The sequence below is a fragment of the Canis lupus genome, chromosome 20, assembly GCF_003254725.2.
Source record: "Canis lupus dingo isolate Sandy chromosome 20, ASM325472v2, whole genome shotgun sequence".
NCBI classification, from domain to species: Eukaryota; Metazoa; Chordata; class Mammalia; order Carnivora; family Canidae; genus Canis; species Canis lupus.
In genome coordinates this window covers 23,960,850-23,983,783 of record NC_064262.1, presented here as the reverse complement: position 1 = coordinate 23,983,783, position 22,934 = coordinate 23,960,850, and positions in this window count along the sequence as shown.

The window sequence follows — 22,934 nt, the reverse complement described above, 5'->3', positions numbered from 1 at the left end:
CTGAGAAAGAAATGCAGAAGACACAAATTACTAATATGAGAAATGAAAGCGGGCAGATATCAGTACAGACCTATGAACATTAAAAAGATAATAAAATAGTATTATGGATGACTCTATACCTATAGATTTGATCATCTGGATGAAGTGGACCAATTCCTTGAGAGACTACAATTTACTAAAACACAAGAGAAACAGGCAATCTGAATAGGCCAACATCTGTCAAAAGAATTTGAATTAATAACTAGTAACATTCCAAAATAGAAAGAACTGGGTTCGTTGCTGAATTCTACCAAACATTTAACAGAGAAATGATACAAATTCTCTACAATCTTTTCCAGAAGGTAGAAGCAGAGTGGAATACTTCCTAACATCCTATGAGGGTAGCACTAACACTAAAATAAACAAAGATATAACAAGAAAACTATGGACGAATTTCTCTTGTGAACAGATAAGAAATCTTCAACAAAGTATTAGCCAATTGAGTCCAACAACATATAAAAAGAATTATACAGCATGACCAAGTAGGATTTATCTCAGGTATGCAAGACTGGTTCTGTATTCAAAAATCAATGAATGTAATCTATCACCTCAACAAGCTAAGGAGAAAAATCATATTATCATATTAATAGATGCAGAAAAACGTTTTACCAAAATCCATTACTTATTCATGATAAAAAATCTCAGTAAGCTAGGACTAGAGGATTGTACTGAAAGTCTTAGCTAATGCAGTAACATGAGAAAAGGAAATAAAAGAAATACAGATTGGGAAGGCAGGAGTAAAACTGTCTTTGCTTGCAGATGACAATATTGTCTATGTAAAAAATCTGAGGGAATCTGTAAAAAGCTCCTGAAACTGGTAAGTAATTATAGCAAATGTTATACAGAGGTCAATCACTTTCCTATATACCAGCAATGAACAAATGGAATTTGAAATTAAACACACCAGCATTTATATTAACAACCCTCCAATAAAATACATATAATCTAGCAGAATATGTACAGAATCAATATGAAGAAAACTATAAAACTTTGATGAAAGATACCAAAGATGAACCAACTGCATGGAGAGAGATTTCATACTCGTGAACAGGAAGATTAAATAGTGTCAAGATGCTAGTTCTTCCCAATTTAATCTATACATTCAATATAATCCCATTCAAAATCCCAGCAAATAATTTTGTGGATTTCAACAGACTCATTCTAAAATTTATAGGGAGAAGGAAAGGATCCAGAATTGCAAACTCAATATTGAAGGAGAAGAGCAAAGTTGGAGGACTGACACTACCTGATTTCATTACTTATTGTAGAGGTGTAGTAATCATGGAAATGTGGTATTGATGAAAGGATGGACAAATAGATCAATGGAACACAATACATATGAAAAGATGCTCCATATCACATGGCATTGGGAGAATGCAATGAAGACAACAATGAAATACTGCTACACACAGATTAGAATGGCCAAACTCCAAACACTGACAACAAGTGCTGGTGAGGATGTGAGGAATCAGGAACCATCATCTATTGCTGGTGGGAATGCAAAATGGTACAGCCACTTTGGAAGACAGTTTGGCAGTATTTTACAAAGCTAAACATACTCTTACCATATGATCCACAGTGTATTCCTTGGAATTTACCCAAATAACTAAACATTTATGTCCACACAAAAACCTGCACGTGAATATTTATAGCAGCTTTATTCATAATTCTCAATACTTAGAAGCAACCAAGATGTCCTTCAGTAAGCAAATAGACAAACTGGCAAATGCTGACCATGGAATATTATTCAGTATTTTAAAAAATGACCTCTCCAGTCATGATGCGACATGAAGGAACCTTAAATTCATACCCCTAAGTCAAAAAAGCAAATCTGAAAAGGCTACATATAGTATGAATCCTACTGTGTGACATTTTGGGGAAGGCAAAATTATTTAGGACACTAAAAAACACTACCAGAGGACAGGTAAGAGGAAGAGATGAATAGGTGGAGCTCAAGGGAATTTTTAGGGTGGTGAAACAATCCTGTATGATAGTACAATGGTGGATACACAACATTCTACATTTACCAAAACTCAGAGAATGTGCAACAACAGGAATGAACTCTAATGTAAATTATGGACTTTGGTGATGATGTGTCAATGTCGGTTCATCAATTATAACAAATGTGCCACTCTGGTGGGGGATGTGGCTACCAGAGGAAATTGTTCGTGTCTGGGGGTGGGAGGGTGGCTGTATTTGAGAACTCTCTACCTTTCTGTTCAATTTTATTGTAAGTCTGAAACTGCTCTAAAGTTCTGCTTCGACGTGGATGGAACTGGAGGGTATTATGCTGAGTGAAGTAAGTCAATCCGAGAAGGACAAGCATTATATGGTCTCATTCATTTGGGGAATATAAAAAATAGTGAAAGGGATTAAAGGGGAAAGGAGAGAAAATGAGTGGGGAAATATCAGTGACGGAGACAGAACGTGAGAGATTCTTAACTCTGGGAAATGAACAAGGGGTAGTGGAAGGGGAGGTGGGCGGGGGGGTTGGGGTGACTGGGTGACGGGCACTTGATGGGATGAGCACTGGGTGTTATGCTATATGTTGGTAAATCAAACTCCAATAAAACTACACATATACAAATATTATTAAAATTTATAATAAAATTATAAAAAATATTGGTTAAGTTATCCAACTATCTTGAAATAAGACATTTGCAAAAAAAGAAAAAATAAAGCAGATCTAAAAATAAGTTTATTAATAACTAAAAGTGCTACTGTAAGCCTTATGGCAAATAAATGCAATACTTCTAAATGCCATGAAACATCCACTCAATGTCTCTGACTGCCTTTTGGATTTTTGATTGTTACAGTTTGCTTGAATCGAATTCTAAATGAGTTGCATAATTGCCATTATTCAATTTGTATTGGTTCTTTTTAACTTATGGATAATTCCCTCCCTCTATTACATTTTCCTTAGTATTTATTTGTCTAATTAATGCAAAGTTTCCTTGGTCTGGATAATGTGGACTGTAACCTCATGTTATCATTTGACTGGTTTCTCTGTTCCCTTGTATTTCTGAGTGGGTGATGATATTACTAGAATTATAGATCTGATTAGATTCAGTTTTGAGTCAAGGGGAAAGAATATTTGAGATGTATCCTATGCACCCATCAGGAGCCCATAAGGCACAGATCTAGCCTGGTTTTGTGGCATTAGAGACCATTGATGCTTATCAAAATCATTATTTCATCAAATGTTATAAAATGATGATACTCTAATTCTATCATTCCTTCTGTAATTATTAGCTAAAATACCTCTATAAAAGGAGCTTTCTTGGGGTGTCTGGGCTCATTTGGTTATGTGTCCAACTCTTGGTTTTGGCTCAGGTCACGATCTCAGGTTGTGGAATTGAGCCCTATGTCGGGCTCTGTGCTCAGTGAGGAGTCTGCTTCAGATTCTCTCTACCTCTCCCTCTCATTGACCTCTCTCTCAAATAAGTAAAAACACAATTAAAATCTTTTTTTTTTTAAAAGGATTTTCCCCTCATCAATTATTGGTTACCTGGAAAAACAGAAATACAAGAAAAACATACAAGAAAAACAGAATACATCTTTGACTGTTCTCCCCTGATTTATTAGTTTTCAAAATAATGGGACTGCTTCTCTGGCAGTGACTAACAGTGTGAGAGTTATCGCAGCCATTCTGTTTGTGGCAAAATGGTGTCACTGAATTGTTCCTTGAGTCAATTAGTTGTATTATAGCGATGTACTGTTATTATTTATTATTATTTTTATTTTAATGAAAATAAAATTTTTAAGCTATTGCAGAGCCTTTAATATTGGAACTTACAAATGTCTCTAGGAGGCTGGTGTGTAAGATATGAGTGAAGGGGTTCTGGTGAGGGTTGTGGCCCAATGGGAGTACAGGTTCTCTCTGAGTGTAGCAGCTGTGCTCCAGCCAACAATATACTGTGTAGGAAGTTTTGTGGTGGGGGGCGTAGTATAAATCTTCAAAAGAAGCTGATCATCTGAATCTTCAGGTGATGTCCCCTAGCTTCTAAGGGTTGTCAAATAATATAGGATTTAAAAACACCACCACACAAGGTCAAAGAAAACACATCTGCAAATGTATCTAAGCATATGGCCTGCCAACACATTATTTATGCTCTAGGTAATTTTATGTACTGTTTTTATTTCTATTGTCTTCTATACTTTCCTTTTGGAAATTGAGGGAACACATGCCCTGCTCTTTTTTCCCCAGTCTCCCTCCAAATTCTAGATTGTAGTCCTACCTTAAGAAGAGCTGATCTGGCCCAAATTAGTCACTTTCCTGAAAGGATACTGGGGCTCAGAGAGGAGAAATGTCCTATATAGAGTCATCTAATTTTGCAGATGATCTAAACCTTGAATCCAGATCTGACGTTGGCGTAGTGCACCTTCCATTGGGCACCACAGTCTTTTAACAAAGACTCCGTCACCATCACCACCTCTCCCCCTAGAAGCTCATAGGCCTCTCACTGGTCCTGTTGCTTGGAAGCAGAGAAGGAAAAGGACACTGATAGCACTGACCCAGAACCTGCAACACTCTGGACCCTGTCCTACCTATGTTCTATTTGTTACTGTAATAATTAAGCATCACATGAAATCCCCAAGACACAAGTACTATTAACTTTTGGCACTGATGAAAAAAACAGAGACTCAGAGATTTAAGTAACTTTCTCTGGGCTGCAAAAGTACTAAGTCACAGATCCATGTCTGTGTGACCTTCAAACCTGTGTTTATTTCATAACCTCACACTGCCTCCCACCTCCAAGCTCCCAATGACACCCAATGTCATTTGCTTAATTTCTGCAACACCATAACCTAAGCCAGATGGCTTCAGTGGTAGTGCTGCTTTCCTAGAGGACAGCCAAGGACCACAGACAGCATGCTGTCCTGGAGCCTTTTCTCTCATCATTGCTACTAGGCTCTTTCCACCTCTTCAAATTGCCTTCTTGGAACTTGTTTACTCTCCAGAAAAAATTCATGGCCTGAGTTAGTGTCCTGGCAGGAGACAGACAACATTCAAATGGGAAATTATCCCCACTGTGTGGTGTATCATGAGGGGATCATTACATGAGTAAGGGCAGTGTTAGGAGAAACCAGAGGAGATGGAGAAGCACCCTGTGGCTAGCAACAGCAAGGAGCAGCTACTGCCACGCAGTAGCACCAGAAGTCTTGGAAGAATCCGGCCCCTGCTGCCTCCTCATAGTCTAGTGGGGAAGAGCTGCAAAATAAATGCAGTGAAGTCTCTCCCTTCCATCCATCTGACCATCCATCCATCTGACCATCCATCGATCCACCCATCCACCCATCCACCCATCAATACAATACAGGGAAAGGCAGACAGTGGAACTGGAGGGGCACACAAAGAATATCCAGATTACTCCTCCTGTTTTTCTACAAGCTGCTGCCACTGCAGTAGAGAGGAACCCGGTTCTGAAGGGCACCTCTGTTGCAAAAGATCAGAATGCCTCCATCTCATTCCCAGCTTCACTTCTGTCTCCCTGGCTGGAGTCCCAGCCAGCTTGCATCCAGACACACCTTCAGCTCTCTACTGGCAGACGTGAGAGTCTCTACCATCTGGGTCAGGAAGCAGGGCTTTCAAGTTCATCCTCTAGTACCTGGGGTAGAAAAGCTCTATTCTTTCCCAGTACATATGCACTGTTAACATCTGTCCATTGCTCTTCTTTCCAGAAACCTGACCTGTGTTTTCCCTCCACTCTCTTATTTTCTCTGGCTCTGCTCTTTCTTGAACCCCTAGGGATAATTCTTTCCCAAGCCCCTCTGCTTCCAGCCCCAGAGTGCCAGCAAATCAAGTTATTTTCATTTTATGAATATGCATATACAAAACCCAAGATATTTTCCAAAGAAATTGCAAATTTGATCTGCAGAAAACGTGTTGCTATTTCTGCCAGTGGCTAGAAGCATTTCTAAATTACACCAAGGGCAAGCTAGTTTTGTGCTCTCAGAAAGCATTTTGCCTTTTGGGGGCAGAACTACTTTTTCAGGATGCTGCTGTGGCTTGGAAAAATGGCTTTTCACTTTCTGAACTACAAAAAGTTGGGTTTTAGCCCTCCTTCAAAATACACAGAAAAATGATGTGTGACTTTTTTCAGGTAAATGGGTCAGTTCAGTATTTTGCTTCAGAAATTCCCTCGGTTTCTTGCCTTGACCACATCAGAGCTAGCATTTCCTTCCTCATGTTAAGACCTCTCTCATGCAGTCAGCAAAAATGTTAAAATTGGAAACTCTAAGTTTCTGACAGCTTTTTCTTTCTCATCTTATGCTTGCCGCAGGTACAATCTTAGGCATGCAAAAGAGTATCTAGTTTGTTTCCCCCTCATCTACAGCAAGGTACAGAAAAGAACAAATGAAAAAGACAGACCAAGAGCAAAGGGTAGGAGTCTTAGCCATGGAATCACTTCCCAAATTGAAAGCTTATGCCAGTCAGACTTCTCTGGCAGTTAACTAAGCTAGGCCAGTATAAAGTTACGTACGTGGCTGCTCTCCATGCCTTCCATTCCTTTCCAAAGTAGAAGGACACCCGTAATTGCAATTTTTCTCTGCTCTTCCCATTTCTGCCACTGAAGCAGCATGCACAGTGGTTAAGAGCACATGTTCTATCTGAAACACAGATCTGGGTCTGTGCCTTGGCTCTGCCACTTGTTAACAGCATCCTTAACCTCACTGAGTCTTAGATTCGATTCTCCACCTATGAAATCAGGAAAATAATAGTCCCGTTGGAGAAGAATTCTGAGATTATGAAATGAGGCAGTCCACGTAAAGCATTTAGCACCATGCCTGAAATACAGTGAGTGTTCCATAAAGGGTTACCTATTACTATGAATTTCCATTTAGCTCCAGAAGTGTGCCACCTATGGGATTTATCATCGCTCCCTCGGATGGACTTTGTTCAAAATTTGATAGACATTTCCACCGAATTTCTGTCTTTAGCATCCTCTGCACTAATGTTTTGGTTTCATATCCTTCGAAGAATTCTCCAGGCCCTTCCTTTAATGAGTGCCATATTCTAAAACTCTCTTCCTTTTCCTTAAAGCCACTCATATACACTGAAGTGCTGGCACGTCTGATAGATGGCCACAGCCTCCTGGGTCCTCTCCTTCCAAAATAGTTAAGTCTCCAATCTGCTTTTGAGTGTCGGCAGGTTTTACCTTTCCTCACGGATGTTCTAAGACTCAGCCCAACACCATTCTGTTACATGCTTTTAGAAAGTGCTCGCTTCATTTTAACTAAATTCTGTGTTCTCCTTCCCTCTTTTGTCTCCCGTCCCACTGCTGCTCTGTCTTGAACTACATTCTGATCATTTTTCTGTGTTGTTTGTGCAGAGGCAGAATAGAAATCCTAATCTTAATTGCTAAATGTGCTACTTACTTTTTACTGGAATTATTCAGCATGTATACTGAGGAGTGTGGACTTTTTAATTTCTAGTTTATTGGTGAACTGAAAAAATCCTTTAAAAATAGATCAAAATAAAAAGTTTTTAACTTTGAAAACAACTTTAAGGGCATCTGGGTGGCTCAAGGGTTGAATGTCTGCCTTCGGCTCAGGTCATGATCCCAGGGTCTCGGGATCGAGCCCCACATTGGGCTCCCCACAGGGAGCCTGCTTCTCCCTCTGCCTATGTCTCTGCCTCTCTCTTTCTGTGTCTCCCATGAATAAATAAATAAACTCTTAAATAAAAGAAAAGAAAACAACTTTAAAATTTAAATATTTTCAGTTAATTAACATGTAATGTATTATTAGTTTCAGAGGTAGAGGCCAGTGATTCATCAGTCTTATATAACACCCAGTGCTCATTACATCACGTGGCCTCCTTAATGGCCATCTCTCAGTTTCCCCATCCTCCGGCCCCCTCCCTTCCAGTAACCCTCAGTTTGTTTCCTATGATTAAATCTCTTATGGTTTGTCTCTCTGATTTCATCTTGTTTTATTTTTTCCTCTCTTCCTCTATGACCCTTTCTCTTCTTTCTTTCTTTCTTTCTTCTTTCTTTCTTTCTTTCTTTCTTTCTTTCTTTCTTTCTTTCTTTCTTCTTTCTTTCTTTCTTTCTTTCTTTCTTTCTTTCTTTCTTTCTTTCTTTCTTTCTTCTTTCGTTTTTTTTTTGGTACCAGAGTTTAGGATTTTTAATTTGTCCCAAAGTTGCTGAAGCAAAAATCATGATAAAACATTCTGCTTTCCTTTACACCCCCCAACGCAAAAAACCAAAAACTATTTGTAGGAAAAAATGATTTTGTACATGGGAAGAAACAATATAAATTCAAAACTTACAGATAAGGATTAGCTCTATCACTCATCTCTTTAAAAAGTTTATATGAATATCCAGTCAAAAGCTCTGCTTTGTTTCTTAAGTTCCACATATGCATGAGATCATATGATAATTGTCTTTCTCTGACTTATTTTACTTAGCATAATACCCCTTAGTTCCATCCATGTCATTGCAAATGGCAAGATTTCATTTTTGATGGCTGAGTAGTATTCCAGTGTGTGTGTGTGTGTGTGTGTGTGTGTGTGTGTGTGTGTACCACATCTTCTTCATACAGTCATCAGTCAATGGACATTTGGGCTCTTTCCATAGTTTGGCTATTGTGGACATTGCTGTTATAAACATTGGAGTGCAGGTGCCCCTTCAGATAACTACATCTGTATGTTTGGGGTAAATACCCAGTAGTGCAATTGCTGGGTAATAGGGTACCCCTATTTTCAACTTTTTGAGGAACCTCCATTTTGTATTCCCTCTGGAGGGTATTTTTCAGAGGGCTTACTTTGAATGTATAGAATGTATAGATTGCTAAATATTTTTTCTCAACTTCTAGTTTGTCTTTTTATCTTCTTAATAGGATCCTTAGGTCCCAGTCATCTCTTCATTGCCCTTAGTTCTATAGATTTCCACCTCACCCCCTAGAGTTTTAGTTTCACTTAGTGGGAGAAATAGGAAACTACTCTACTCTTTCTTCCCAGAAGCATAAATGACACAGTTCTTTTTTTTTTTTTTTTTAATATCTAGGCTTGTGTCATTACATTAGCCTCAGGTACATGTATATATTTCCATTAAAATGAATTAAAATAAAAATTTCACCATTTTTGTCACAGTAGCCACATTTCAAGTGCTCAATAGCCACATGTGGTAAGTGGCTACTATACTGGACAACCAGGTGATAGAATATTTCCATCAACATTAAAGCTCTACCAGGCAGCACTGGCCTAGAGTACATACCTAAGAGCAGAGGTGCTGAGATGAATAGTATAAGATTCTTAGCATTTATTAGGTAAAGCTAAAGGTGTTTTCCCAAGTATTATATTGATTTATACTTCCATTAGCTGTGGGTAAGAATTCCTATTGTTCCACATTTGTGGAATGATGAGGTATCATTTTCACATTTACTAGAGAGAATAGATATCTTTTTAAGTGTTAATTGGTCATTATGAAAGAAGCTGTTCAGATATGATGCCCATTTTTCTGTTGGGTTGTTTATCCTTTTCTTCTTTATGAGAATTTAAAAAATATATTGGATGCTGATCTTTTGCCACAGAGAGGGACTGAAAGAGTGTTCTCTGCTTTGTAGCTGTCATTTCCTCTGTGATATTTATTAGTTAGTATAGGATAGGGTCTGCTGGGGTAACAAATAAACCTTGAATCTCTGTGGAGGAACAAAGTCTAGTGTTAGCAGAGGTCCTCCATCTTGAAGCTGTCCCTTAGAAAATACTTGGCCTTCAGAGTTGCTGAGATAAGGGAAGTATAGCTGGAGGACTGCACAGATTATTTTTGAGTGCTAAGCCTGGAAGTGGCTTATGTCATGATTGTTCAAATTACATCTATCATGAGGTCCCGATGTAATGGAAGGGAAGGTAGGAAGTGTAGAGAAACACGCTGATATTTGAGGGTACTCATAATTTCTGCTTCAGGATGTTTTAAATGAACAGATGATCATCACTTTAAGGTAATGGAACTTAAGTCTCTTTCTTCATGGTTTCTACTTATGTAATGTTTAAGAAATCCTTCCAAGCATGCACGTGTTGGGGAAAGAGAGGAGCAGAGGAAGAAAGAGAGAGAGAATCCCAAGCAAGCTCCACATCCAGCACGGAGCCTGTCATGAGTGGGTCTCTGGGGGATCCATCTCATGATCCTGAGATCATGACCCTAGCTGCAATCAAGAGTTGGACACTTAACTGACTGAGCCACCCAGGCACCCTGCCTTATTTTAAATATTAAGTTTTTATAATACTTGATACCTGGTAAGGCAGCTACCTCCATTATGGGATGGGCTGTTTTAACTATTCTTAGTCTTTGCCCCACTATTTAAATTTCACAATCTTCTTGTCAAGTTTCAAAGTAAAACCTATTGGGAGTGAATATATAGATCAGTTTGGGAAGAAGTGATATCTTTACAATATTGAGTCTTCCTGTCTATGAACCACGGTACATCTCTACATCAATCTATTTAGCTCTTATTTAGTATGTTTCAATAAAGTTTCACAGCTTTTTGATGTTGGTAATGTCTTGTACATTTTTGTTTTGATTGATTTGTCGGTATTACTGCAAATGCTATCTTTTAAAAAATTACATATTTCAAGTGCTTTCATGTAAGGGAGTTTAATTTCCTTTCTATATATGTACTCTTTTCTATTTTTAGACATTTCCTCCTGGCTTCCATCCAGAAACAAGGTTTAAATAGATAATTTTATTTTCTGTTCCTAAGAGGTACAGTTTTTATTTCTGGTTTATTTGCTGAGGATGTGATTTTTAAGCTTAGGTATATGTGTAGATCTCTTATTAGGCCTCCCACTCTGAAAGATAGTTCTCAAGTTTTCACTCCCTGTGAGGCATTCTAAAGTGAAGCCCAAAGTTATCTGGGCTTAGAAGATGCCCTTGGGGTAAAAGTGAGCTGTCTATCCTCTGCTTACCATGTTGAACTTTTGTTTTCCCTTAACTGCAGGTCTCTGGAGAATCCTTATCTTCTTGATGATTTGTTAATGCAATAAAATAGATGTTCATGTTTTTGTTTATTGTTATTTAGTTTCAGTCAACAGGATTAGTTTATTTAATCTGCCATGCTGCCAGGAACTGAAATTGAGAAAGATATACAAATACATATCCCCTATACTTTTTTAAAGGATTTTATTTATTTATTCATGAGAGACAGAGAGTGAAGCAGAGACATAGGCAGAGGGAGAATCAGATTCCCTGCGGGGAACCTGATATGGGACTTGATCCCAGGACCCCAGGATTACGCTTTAAACCAAAGGCAGACACTCAACAACTGAGCCACCCAGGCATCCCCTCCTATAATTTTTTAAAGGATTAATTTAAATGACTTGGTTCAATTGAATCACAAATCTCTGTGGCCAAATTATTGCTATTCAAATTTATTTAACTGATTACTACCCCTCCACCCCCATTTTTCTTTCTTATTTGGCTGTTAATTTAATATAGTGCTCTAAGAGTTATGGTCAACAAAGTTATCTTATCCTTTTTGTTAGATAGATTGACATTTTTAAAAATTTCACTCAGCCTCCAAACACTATGGTGTTTGTACTGTACATTTTGAGATAGAGTTGATGCTAACCTTGATAGATCTTGCAAAGTCAAGTTGTCTCTGGTATAAACTCTCCTGCTTTTTCTGCCACTTAATCAACACTTGGCTATTAAGTTTCTACCACAAATCTGTTATGTGGTAATGGAAAGCTTGCTCTGATAGCCACCGGGTATTAAACCAGATTTTCCCCGGAGTGAGAATCTGACTAAACAGATCTCCTATGATTATCCTATTTTTGCCCTCCTTTTCACAGATTCCCTATAAACATTTCTCAGGGAGGGAGACTAGACCGTATAGTTAATTGCTTGAGATTTCTCTGTAGATGGTCTAGTCAACACACAAAACAGAGATAATAATTTAAGCTCTTACTAAAGTTCAGCAATTGAATTAAGGAAAATTTAAAATGATCAATATATGTGGTACTGTATCTTTATAATTAATATTAAAACACTTAAAGCAATATCCCAGTTTATTAACTTCCTCTTTCTTGATAAGTGAACATTATGGCTCACAGGTATCATATGGGTATATAACCTCATCATTAGAGATCTGTTATAAATCTTGTTTTATGATTTCAAAAAATCTAACAAGTATTTCTCATGAAGTTAGTATCTGCCCAGATCATTAAAACACTTCCCCTTTGAGTGGTTGAAAAAGTTAATTGATATTTTTTTGCATAAGAATATATTTTAACATAATTGATCCCTGTTTGCTGTTGAAAAAGAAAATAAAGACAAAGAAATAGGGAAAAAAATCTGTTATTTCATTACTCAGAGAGAACCACTATAGTACTTTCAAAAATGTTTTATTATAAAATAGTTTCAAATTTACAGAAAGGTTGTAAAAGTCACACAGGAAATTCCCATATACTCTCCATCTGAATTATATATAAGTAATAATATGTAGACTATACACAAAAATTCATATTATATAGAGATCATAATATTAATATTTGTATTATATATTTCTATATTCTGCATGCATATATTTTATATAGATAATCTGTCTTTTATACATATATTTATTATTATTTTACTGAATCATTTGAGTGTAAGTTGCATCTATCCTATCCCTTTACCTCTGAGTTTTCCCTGATATATTTTCTAAGAAAAAAACCATTCCATTACATAGCCATAATTCAATGATTAAATTTAGAAAGTTTAGCATTAATAAGATACCCTTAATTAAAATACAGTCCATATTCAAATTTTATCAGCTTTTTCAATAATGTTCCTTATAACAATCCCCCCACCCTGATCCAAGATTCCATTTAAAATCATGTATATAATTTACTGGTTATATCTCTTTGGTCTTTAAATTTGAAACATTTCCTTAGCTTTTCTTTATCTTTCATGACATTTATGTTTTTGTGGAGAAGAGGCCAGTTGATTTCTAAATGCATCTCAATTTGTCTGAATTTCTTAATTTTGAAAGGGCTTGGAAAGAGTTGTATAAACTCACTGTCATCCTTGTCTTCCCATTTTCTCCTGAGATCCTAATTTACTCTGACTTTTGTCCCTACTGTTCCTCCAGATTGCTTTTTTTCATGTCATCAGTGACCTTCACGTCATGAAATTCAATGGTCAATTCTCAGTTCTCCCCCTATCCAACCTTTTAGCAGAATTTGCTAGAATTGATCTCCTCTTCCTTTTTGAGAGTATCATGCTTTCTGTACTAGGTTTGCTTACATAGCTATTTCCTTTATCTCTTTCCTCAATGATCCCTTTTTCTGAATAAGTTTTACTGGACTCTCCTAATCTTCCAGGGCCCTAAATGATGGAATGCCATATGGCTCAGGCCTTAGATCTTTTTGCCTTCTTCATTCAATTTCAAGTTAGTCTCAGCTACATAGAAAATGGATTGAAAAAAATCACTTATATGTCATCCCAAATCTATGATACCAGCCTAGATTTCAGTCCCAAACACCAGATCATATATCCAACTGTTTGCCTCCCATTTGGAGCTCCAATAGGCATGTCACACTCAACATGTCCTTTACCAAAACTCTTGAGTATTTTTCTAAAATATGCTAAAACCTGCCAATCTTTTTGCTCTACTGAGAATGAAAATCAAAATTCCTAAGCATTACATAACATGATTTCCCACTAATTTGCTTATTTCATATTCTATGGCCTCTCCTTTTGCTTGCTGTATGCCACCTAACCAAGTATACTTGTACCTCAGGACCTTTACACCTGTAGTTTCCTTTGTCTGGAATCCACTTTTCCCAAGTAACTGCATGGTTTATTGCCTTACTTTAGGTTTTTAAGGAAACAATCCCTTGTCAGACAGGGGTTTCCTAACCCCCTTATACGATGAAATGTTACCCACACTGGCCCTATCACTCTTTATTCAGTTTTCCTGTTTCATTTTTCTTGGTTGCACTTATTATTATCTTAAATATAGTTTTTCTCTCTCCTCTTCCCTCACTGGCAAGTAAACTCCATGTTCATAGAGATTTTGCTTTGTTTTATCCTCTATACGCAGCTCTTAGAATAGTTTTTGGCTCACAGTAGGCATTATGTAAATATTTGTGAGGTGAATGAGTTAATATGCTCTCAGATTTTTTTTCTACATATAGAACATCTACTTAAAGGTTGTTTGGATAATGCTCTCTCTATGGTTCTAGTAACTGCTTTCTTACTTAGTAATATATCCTGAATATCTTTCATCATCACCAAATACAGATCTAAATAGTTTTTAATAGTTTTTAAGAGCATTCCATATTATGGAGGTGCCATGACTGATTTATTCAAACTCAACTGATGGACGGCTGGATTGTTTTCAATTTTTTGCTATTTCAGACAACTCTGTAATGAATAACCTTATACTGAAGTCTTTTTGTAATCCAATTCGTCAAACAACTATTGAATATCTGCTATATGCAATTCACTGGTCTGAACAATGGGATGGGAAAACAAAGACAAATACGACATGGTTCTTGAATTCTGGGAACTCATGACCTATTCAGAGAGACAGATGATGATAAATAAGGATCATATAATTTAGACAATTATGAGTACTGTAAGGCCAGTAAAGAAACATAATGCACTAGTAGATCTCAGGGATGGGAACTACCAGAGATAAAGGATTATGCAGAAAAGCTTTCTGGAAGGTCTATGTATTTTAAACTCTGCTTTGATAAAGGTTTCATTCAATTGCCAGAAGAGTTGGAGTAGAGAGAGAGCACCACATATCAGAAGTTGGTGGGAACTATTCTTAGATAACTGAGCTCTAGTTTGGCTAGAACAGAAGATAGGTGAGTGATAAGGCCAGCCAAGTAGGTGGAGGGAGGAGCACATAGCAGATTAAAAAACAATCATTTGACAAAGGACACAGGGATAGAAAATAATATAGGAATGGATCCATTTGACTTACCTATCAAAATTTTTCCTTTTTGAAAAAAAAGTTTCTCTTACCTTTTGGGAATGCAGGTTCACTTTTTCCAGATGTTCTAGTATTTGAAGAGAAGGTGAAAGGTCTTGCTAAAATATGAAACTTCCTGACTTTAACTGCTAGCCAACAACTCATATTTTTTTTTCTCAAAACTTCTTTTTGTGAACCGCAAAAATAAAAACAATGATAATGTAATTTCTAGTCCATCTAATGGGCTGTATCTATTCTGTCACTCGCCAGTTTGTAAATTCTGCCCAAAGAGACTATGTCCTCTAATTTGGTGAACTTCCTTCTTTTTGGACCTTGAACCATAGCAAAAAGTTCCATTTTATATTGCACCCTAGTATGAACACACATACACATATACAGATGAAGCAAAACTTTTAGAAAACAATACTTAATCCCAATCCTAATCTATTTAACTGAAAGGAAAGCACTCTGATTCTATCTCAGTTTAGTCTATTCTGTTCTAAAAATATTTGTCTTGATTTACTAAATTAAGTCAAGACTTTCTTACAAACCTTGTTAAAAACACCATCCGGACTATGATGATTCTTTTGCCATCCAAACCTGTGTTATTTTGTAATATCTCTTAAGAGTTGCCTCCTTTGGTGTTTAGGATTTAGAGAGCCAAATAGAATATAAATAGCTGTGGTCAGGATCTACTGTTTTTTCTCAGATTCACAGTCTCAGCAAACATAGCAATTATTCAACAATGGGATGCTAGGGCTGGGAACTCTGCAAGTCTCCATAAATCAGCTTTATATTCTGAATCTCAATGGCTTTGGGTCTGAAACCCTTTACCTTGATTTAGCTGGAGGAGATGGTCAGTGGGTTTCCACAAAGAAACCATTTGTGACTAGCTTGTTTAGTTTTCACCAACAATGTGCCCATGAACCTCACCTCAAAATTAAGATCCTCCTGATCTTGAGGCCACATTAACTCAACAGACTAGTCTTGGCTCCTACCCCAACTTCAGTCCAGGCTCCAATTGGTGGATTTATTGTGAAGAACAAGTCATAAAAAGCCCTACTATTTTAAACCCTTCTTAGTAACCTGGTTACTAAGAAACACAAATGATTATAGTTACCTTGAAATTAAATGTAGCCTAGAACTTTCAATATTTGTCAGATCATGTGCAAATGAGCTACTGTATTCATAATGGATGTGTCACTATCATAAATATGACAAAAGGACATTTTCAAAAAGATGATTATCCACACTGGCAGGAGAGAAATACAAGCTCAAGAAATTAACATTCTTACCACTGCCCTGTCTCTCTTTGCTTTGCATTATTTAGGGAATCTCTGGTGACTTGACTAAAGTCCTCCCTGCCCCCCAAACCTGCAGTGTGCTGAGCTTTTGGAATATACACCACCCTGATATCAAAGGAAGGACCCCTGTTGGATGAGTTGACATTTCCCCTCTCATCTCTGGGTTAATGGAAAGACCTGTATTCAAAGGCACCTTTGTCTCAGCAGGAGCACCGTAAGACATCTTTGGTATTGATTTATATTGGTTGCAGGTACATGCTGGATCAAAGCAGAGGAGAATGGGAGAAAGAAGCCAGATGCAGAGTAGATCTAAGGGGAGAACTGAAATATAGAACTTTTTACTTTGTATAGCTAAACTATGTTATAATAACTGGCCAGCATTTATTATTTATTATCAAATTCTTTATATTTGTGTTATATTATTTATCATAACATTCATTATTTATTATTATGATTTATTATTGAGTACTTAACACACACAAAACCAGTGGTCTCCAATCCTCATGCTCATGTGAATCTCCTGGGGAGCTTTATAAAACTACTATTGTGCTGGCCTTACCCCCAGGACTAATCTAATTGGTCATGAGTGTGGCCCAGGTGATGGCATGTTTTCCACAGCTCCCAAGTGATTTTAATGTGAAACCAAGGTCGAGAACCACTGTGTTAAATATTGCTTAAAAGCTTTTTATTCAATCCTCATAATAGGTCTATAAGGTTGCTATTATCATTATCCTCAATTTTCAGATGAGAGCATAAAGGTAAAGAGAAGTTAAGCATTCTGCCCATGGTCATACAGACTGGTGAGGGGTGGAATCCAAATGTGAATCCAGGTAGTTGGATTCCAGAATTCAAAGCAAGTTTAATGCAAAGATCAAGGGAGCAAAGAATACTTCCTGCCAGCTATTTGGGGCAAAAGTAACAGGATGACTATAAAGGAAGAAAAGAAGGAGAGAAGTGAGATGTTTAAAGCAACAGCAGAACTGGCCTCACGGGTATGCAATGTGTGTTTGTGCTCAGAAGGATCTCATGCTTGGCTTAATCCTCTGATGCTGCTGTCTTGAAACTCTTAGTACATTTTGAACAAGAAGTCCCATGTTTTCATTTTGCACTAGTCCCCACAAATTATGTAGGCTATCTTGAGTAGCGGACTCATGGAAATAGAACAGTGGACATTTTCCCTAGTTTGAATCATGTGTGTAATGAGGTGGGTGACTGCTTCCTGGAGTAATTTCTATAAAGCAGAGACCACCCTCTTCCCTTCTTTGAGAGTGCTGTTCCTAGAGCTGAAAGAGCCACATGTACAATCCTGACCAGGGAGCAGCACAACTCTGAGCTGCATACACCCAGATGCAAGAGGTTAGTGGGCACAAATAAAAAACAGCAATGCTCTAAAAGATAAGTTCTTCTATTTTTCTAAGTAATCATTGATAGCATTCACTGAGTGCTTTCTATGTTCTAAGCAGTGTTTTACATGATCTATATGCATTGTTTCCTTTAATTATTGCCACTCAATGAGATGAATACTACTATTTTGTCCCCTTTTTATGGGTGAAGGAAATGGGATACAGAAGTTAAATATCAGCCAAGGTCACAGAGCCACATAAGAGGAGGAACAAAAGTTGTAACCAGATCTGTGCTCTTCCCCTCTATTCTGTGTGGATATTTGGAATGTAATGTATCAGTTCATTGTGTGTTCACCTGAGTTTCTGACCACTGCACACTCCAGAGATGCTCCTTAACCATCTTCTTTCATAATTCCTTTACATGGAAGGAGGTGGATACTGTAGGAAAGATTTTTTTAAAAATCAGGAGCTAGGAAGCCCATGTTCTTGTCCATTTCCATCCCTGCAGAGTCTTAGTGTCCTTCTTTGTAAACAGAAAACATATATGAGTTGGGTTGGAAATGAGGGTTAGGGGAGATAACAGCTACTTAAATTATTAATAGGATTGTCAGAGGATGTTATGCAAATATGCTGTTATTAAATTTATATTTTCCAGTTGGATTTTGACATTGACATCAATGTTTTTGTATCTACACCATGAAAGACACAATGTGTGGACTATTTATTGAGTTTCCAAGTGTGACTTGTGATGACTTGGTCAGCTATCTCCTCTCCTGTTTGAATCCACACTTCCTTTAATACTGAGAACCAAATCTCATCTATTTCACTAACTTCTTTTTCTGGAATTCTATACAACCGAGTCAACGAAGATGGTGATTCTAAGAGTAGCTAACTTTATGGAGCGTTTCTGATATGCTGGACACAATGACAGCACTTATTTGCATTAGCTCATTAAATTTAAACTTTACAACAACTCAGTGAGATAGGTAGATTTTACAGGTGAGAAAACTAAAAATAAGGGAGAAGTAATAACTTATTCAGTATCACCCAGATACCAACCCTAGAGCCAGGATTAAACCCTATATTGTATGGCTGTAATGCCCAGCCTCTTAAACACTGTCAAGGTAACCCATTTGGTTAGTATTTCTATTATTCTGTAAATATATTACGTGTACATATTTATGTAATGTACAAATATTAGATTTGACTTATATTGTTATTACATGTTGATATAGCTCTACTTATGTAGTACTTGCCTTACATTGTTATTGTATGTTGATTTAGAATATATGTCATGTTTTAGCTTCCAAGCTCCTAGAGAAAGCTATATTTTAGACTTAATGTCTTCTATAGCACTTAACTTTGTGTCTTTCATGGTGTAGATGCAAAAACATTGATGTCAATGTCAAAATCCAACTGGAAAATATAAAATAATAGCTAATCTCATGTCAACTTAAACATCTACAAAATATTTTGTATGTGACCATGATTTTTCTTGGGTTGACATAAGTTCTTTGTTGCCCATGCTTTTAGAATTTTATTTAGAAAAATAGATTAGTTATAGTCCCAATAAAAGAACAGTTAATGTTATTAAGCATTTTTTCCCACATCCCAGGTATGGGATGACTTTAAGCCATTTAATATTCATAAATGTAGTGAATATATCACCTCTTCCTGCCTAATTTACCCTTAGGTATTTACATTTCTTCCTTGTAGTACCAATGTTTTAGTGAAAGAGGGGCTTGTCTCCAGCTCCCAGATGGAATCTGATTTGTCTCCCATCTCTTTGATAGTAACTGGTATAGGAACTCAGGCCTAAGATGACCAACCATTCCTGGACAACATAATTGGTTCAGGAAATGGCTAATGACTCAGTTCAAGTAAAGAGGATAGGAGGGGATGTTTGCTGGGGGCATTCATAAAAGAGAAAGCCACTGAAAAGGATGGCCTCCCTTGGCTGTGTACATTGTCCTGGCAGACCATAGCAGCCTTCTCACTACCAGCTTAAGCATGAAAAGAGAGGTAAGAGAATTCAAGGAGCAGCCAAGCCTGGGTCCTGATTAGTCTACGCCATCCATGGAAGGTTTCAAATATGTGAGCCTCTAAATTCCCTGTATCACTTAAGATGGGTTTTCTGTTCCTTATCTCCAAAACCATCCTAACTCTCACATGAATATTGGCATGCTATGTGTCAATATTAATATAAGAGGATACACCAAGAATCAAAATATGGTAATAATAAAAATACTTACTTGTGACATTTGCAGAATGCTTAGCATTTAAAAGAGTGCCTATTATGCATTTTAATCTCACTGAGTTTTTAGAAGCCTAATAAGTTAAGATACACAGAGACGATCTTCTTATCTAGGTACATCTTACCTAGAAGAGAGGTTCTAAATATACAGGGAGAAAATTGTGCATAGTCAGAATTATTTTTGGGAAACCCATCCTTTGATAAGTACAACCCAGCCAGCCACCTATCCCTTTCTATTCCAGCATTCATTCCAACAGTCAGAATTATTTATTGAGTGCCTTCAGTATGCTACATACAGGGCACTGAGTGATGAGAAGGTCTCTGATATCATGAAAGTTACTTTATGGTGGGTGAAACAATTTTTAAGTGAGTTAAAATAATTATAGACTGAGGTAATTATTAGAAAATTGGGATTGTAGAGATTAACAAGGAGCAAGAGGCTTTTATGAAGGTAGTCAGGAAAAGGTTTTCTGAGGAGCTGACTGAACCCTGAAGGAGCAAGAATGAGCTAATATTTTGAGAAGTAGTCAATGGAGCATTCTAGGTGGAAGGAAGAGTAATAACGGCAAAGACCTCAGTTGGGAAGATGTTTGATGTGTTTGAGAAACAGAAGAATGGTTTACCTAGATGGTAGTGAGTGATGCAGAAAGGGTAGAAGATGAATTCACAGAAGTAGGCAATCATTAGAATATTATAAAAGTTTTTTTATAGTGCATAGGGTTGGAATTTGGATTTTATACTAATAGAAATAGAGGGAAAATTATTAAAAGGCTTTGAGCAAGGTAGTGGCATTCTCTGATCTGAGGTTTAAAAAGAATCATTATGACAAGGTCTAAGAGAAGAAAACAAATGTGGGGGCTGTTGAAGTTCAGAAAATAGTTATTGTGGTGTATGGTAAGGTGATGGTAGTGAAGGAGAGAAATGGTTTGAAATGAAATGTAGTTTGAAAGAAGAACCTACAGAACTTGGTGATGCTTGGATGTTGGGCATGGGTAAAGGAAAGGAAGGCGTCAATTAAGTGTTTGCCTAAATTTCCTGGGGTAGAGAGATGCCATGTACATAGAGAGGACTATAGCATGAGCACTGGGATGAGAATTAAGAGCTAGTTAGAACCCATCAGGTTTGAGATGCATAGTTGACACGTTGTACAGTTGAGAAAGAAGACACAAAGAACATGAATGCCCTGTCTGAAGTCATATGACAAATAAATAGAGAACCTAAACTTGATCCCAGGTATGTCTGAAGATACAGGTGCAACTATTAACCTACACTATTTTAACAGTGACTGACCAAATGAGTTGTTATTAGGTTGTAAAACACCTTACAAATAGTAATGAATACACGCTTACAAGCTTAACAATAGTAGCAAGAGCTTTTAATTGTTTGTGAGCATCTCTATTGACAAGTTTCACGGAGCCAAGATGGGAATGTCAATAGTGCTACAAGGCTAAGTTGGTTGATGGAATTGAGTAGCAGGTATTTCCTTTCTTTGCTACTTTTCCTGTTCTTTGGTTATCATCACTGCCAGTAGTTCAACTGCAGAAATCCTTTGGTCAGGTAACTGCTGAAACTGTACACAGTAGTCGTGTTATGTGACTGAGTTCCCTAGAGAGGATACGACTAGTGGGTGAAGTCAGATAATGACACAGACTACTTTCGCCTGGCATTTGCAAACTACCACCTTACCATGAAGAAAACTATTTGATGTTTTAATTTTATTGAGTTCTGTATGAGCCTCCTGAGTTAAGTTATACAAGTATAGTTACAATTACTTTCACACTAGTACTTGTATACAATTACTATTACAGTCGAGTTGCATCTTACTTGGCAGTTGGGTTTTAAAGTACATAAGCAGAAAATTGTGTCTAGTCAAAATTACCCCTGAGAATTCTTTCAAAAAGTCCAGCACAGCTAGTTTCCCCCACATATTAGAACTTGTTGCTCTTTCTTCCATTTACACTTAGTAAAGTGGGGTGGCTTCACTTTGGGGCCATGTCATACCAAAAAATAGAGACGCACTCAGAATAGCAAGATGCTCATTTCTTCCTTCCTTTTTTTCTTCTTCACCTTCTCCTTCCTTCCTTCCACAAATTTTATGGCCTCCCACATGTCAGGTATTAATGAATACGGTGGAAATACAGTGATGAACCAGAGACATAGATTTTTGACCTCATGAAGCATATAGTGTAGCATCCATTGCAAAAGGCCACAGGATGCAGGAACAATAGTCCAGGGCCTCAGCCTTACTTTTTTTTTTTTTTTTTTTTTTTTTTAAGGCTTCTAATGTCTCCATTGCTCAATCTTTTGCTATTGAGACCCTTGATTCCTGGTCAGTATTGCATGGGCATATCTGTTCATAGGAAGGACCTGCCTTTATGTTATTCAGATTTTACCTTTCCAACTTCCTTGGAGATTCTATTATATTCCTATAACTCAGGGAGGGGATTGTCATTGTTACTGAGGATAAACCTATTTAGGTGAATGTCCCCCTGCAGAATCGTTTATCTTCCCTTCCAATTTATAGTGCAGCCATGGCTCTAGTCCAAAACATAGTGATTTATTAGGGTCTCTATTTAGGACTGTGTTTAAAGACACTATGCCCTACATGGTGGGATTGTTAAAGTAAGAAATTCCCATAAAATTAAATTTAGAGCAGAACAATTGGTGTGGGGGAGGATAGTTGTCTAAAGTACATATAGTGTTTACTGTGAGATGATGGGACCCTTTGTGTCATGTCAGGCTGCCCTCTTCTATTACTGGATAAAAGTAGAAAGTTTAAGCAATATGACTTCACTTATCTGAATATGCTGTATTATAGAGAGGCTTTAAATGTTCTCAAGTGGTTGCCTCTGTAATTTTATAATGACTTGGTTTAATGTCATGGTCATTGAAGTTTTTACATCTAGCTGATATAAACTATGAAAGGAAACCAATGATTACTTGCAAACAAGGACCTTTCACAAATTTTTTTTTCTTAAAAAAGAGACATGAAAAAATGTAGTCTGTATCTAAAGCAGTACCTTTAGGTAGAAAGAGTACAACATTTCTGTGCCCCTAATTCATATGGAATCTGGGACGTGCTGTCAC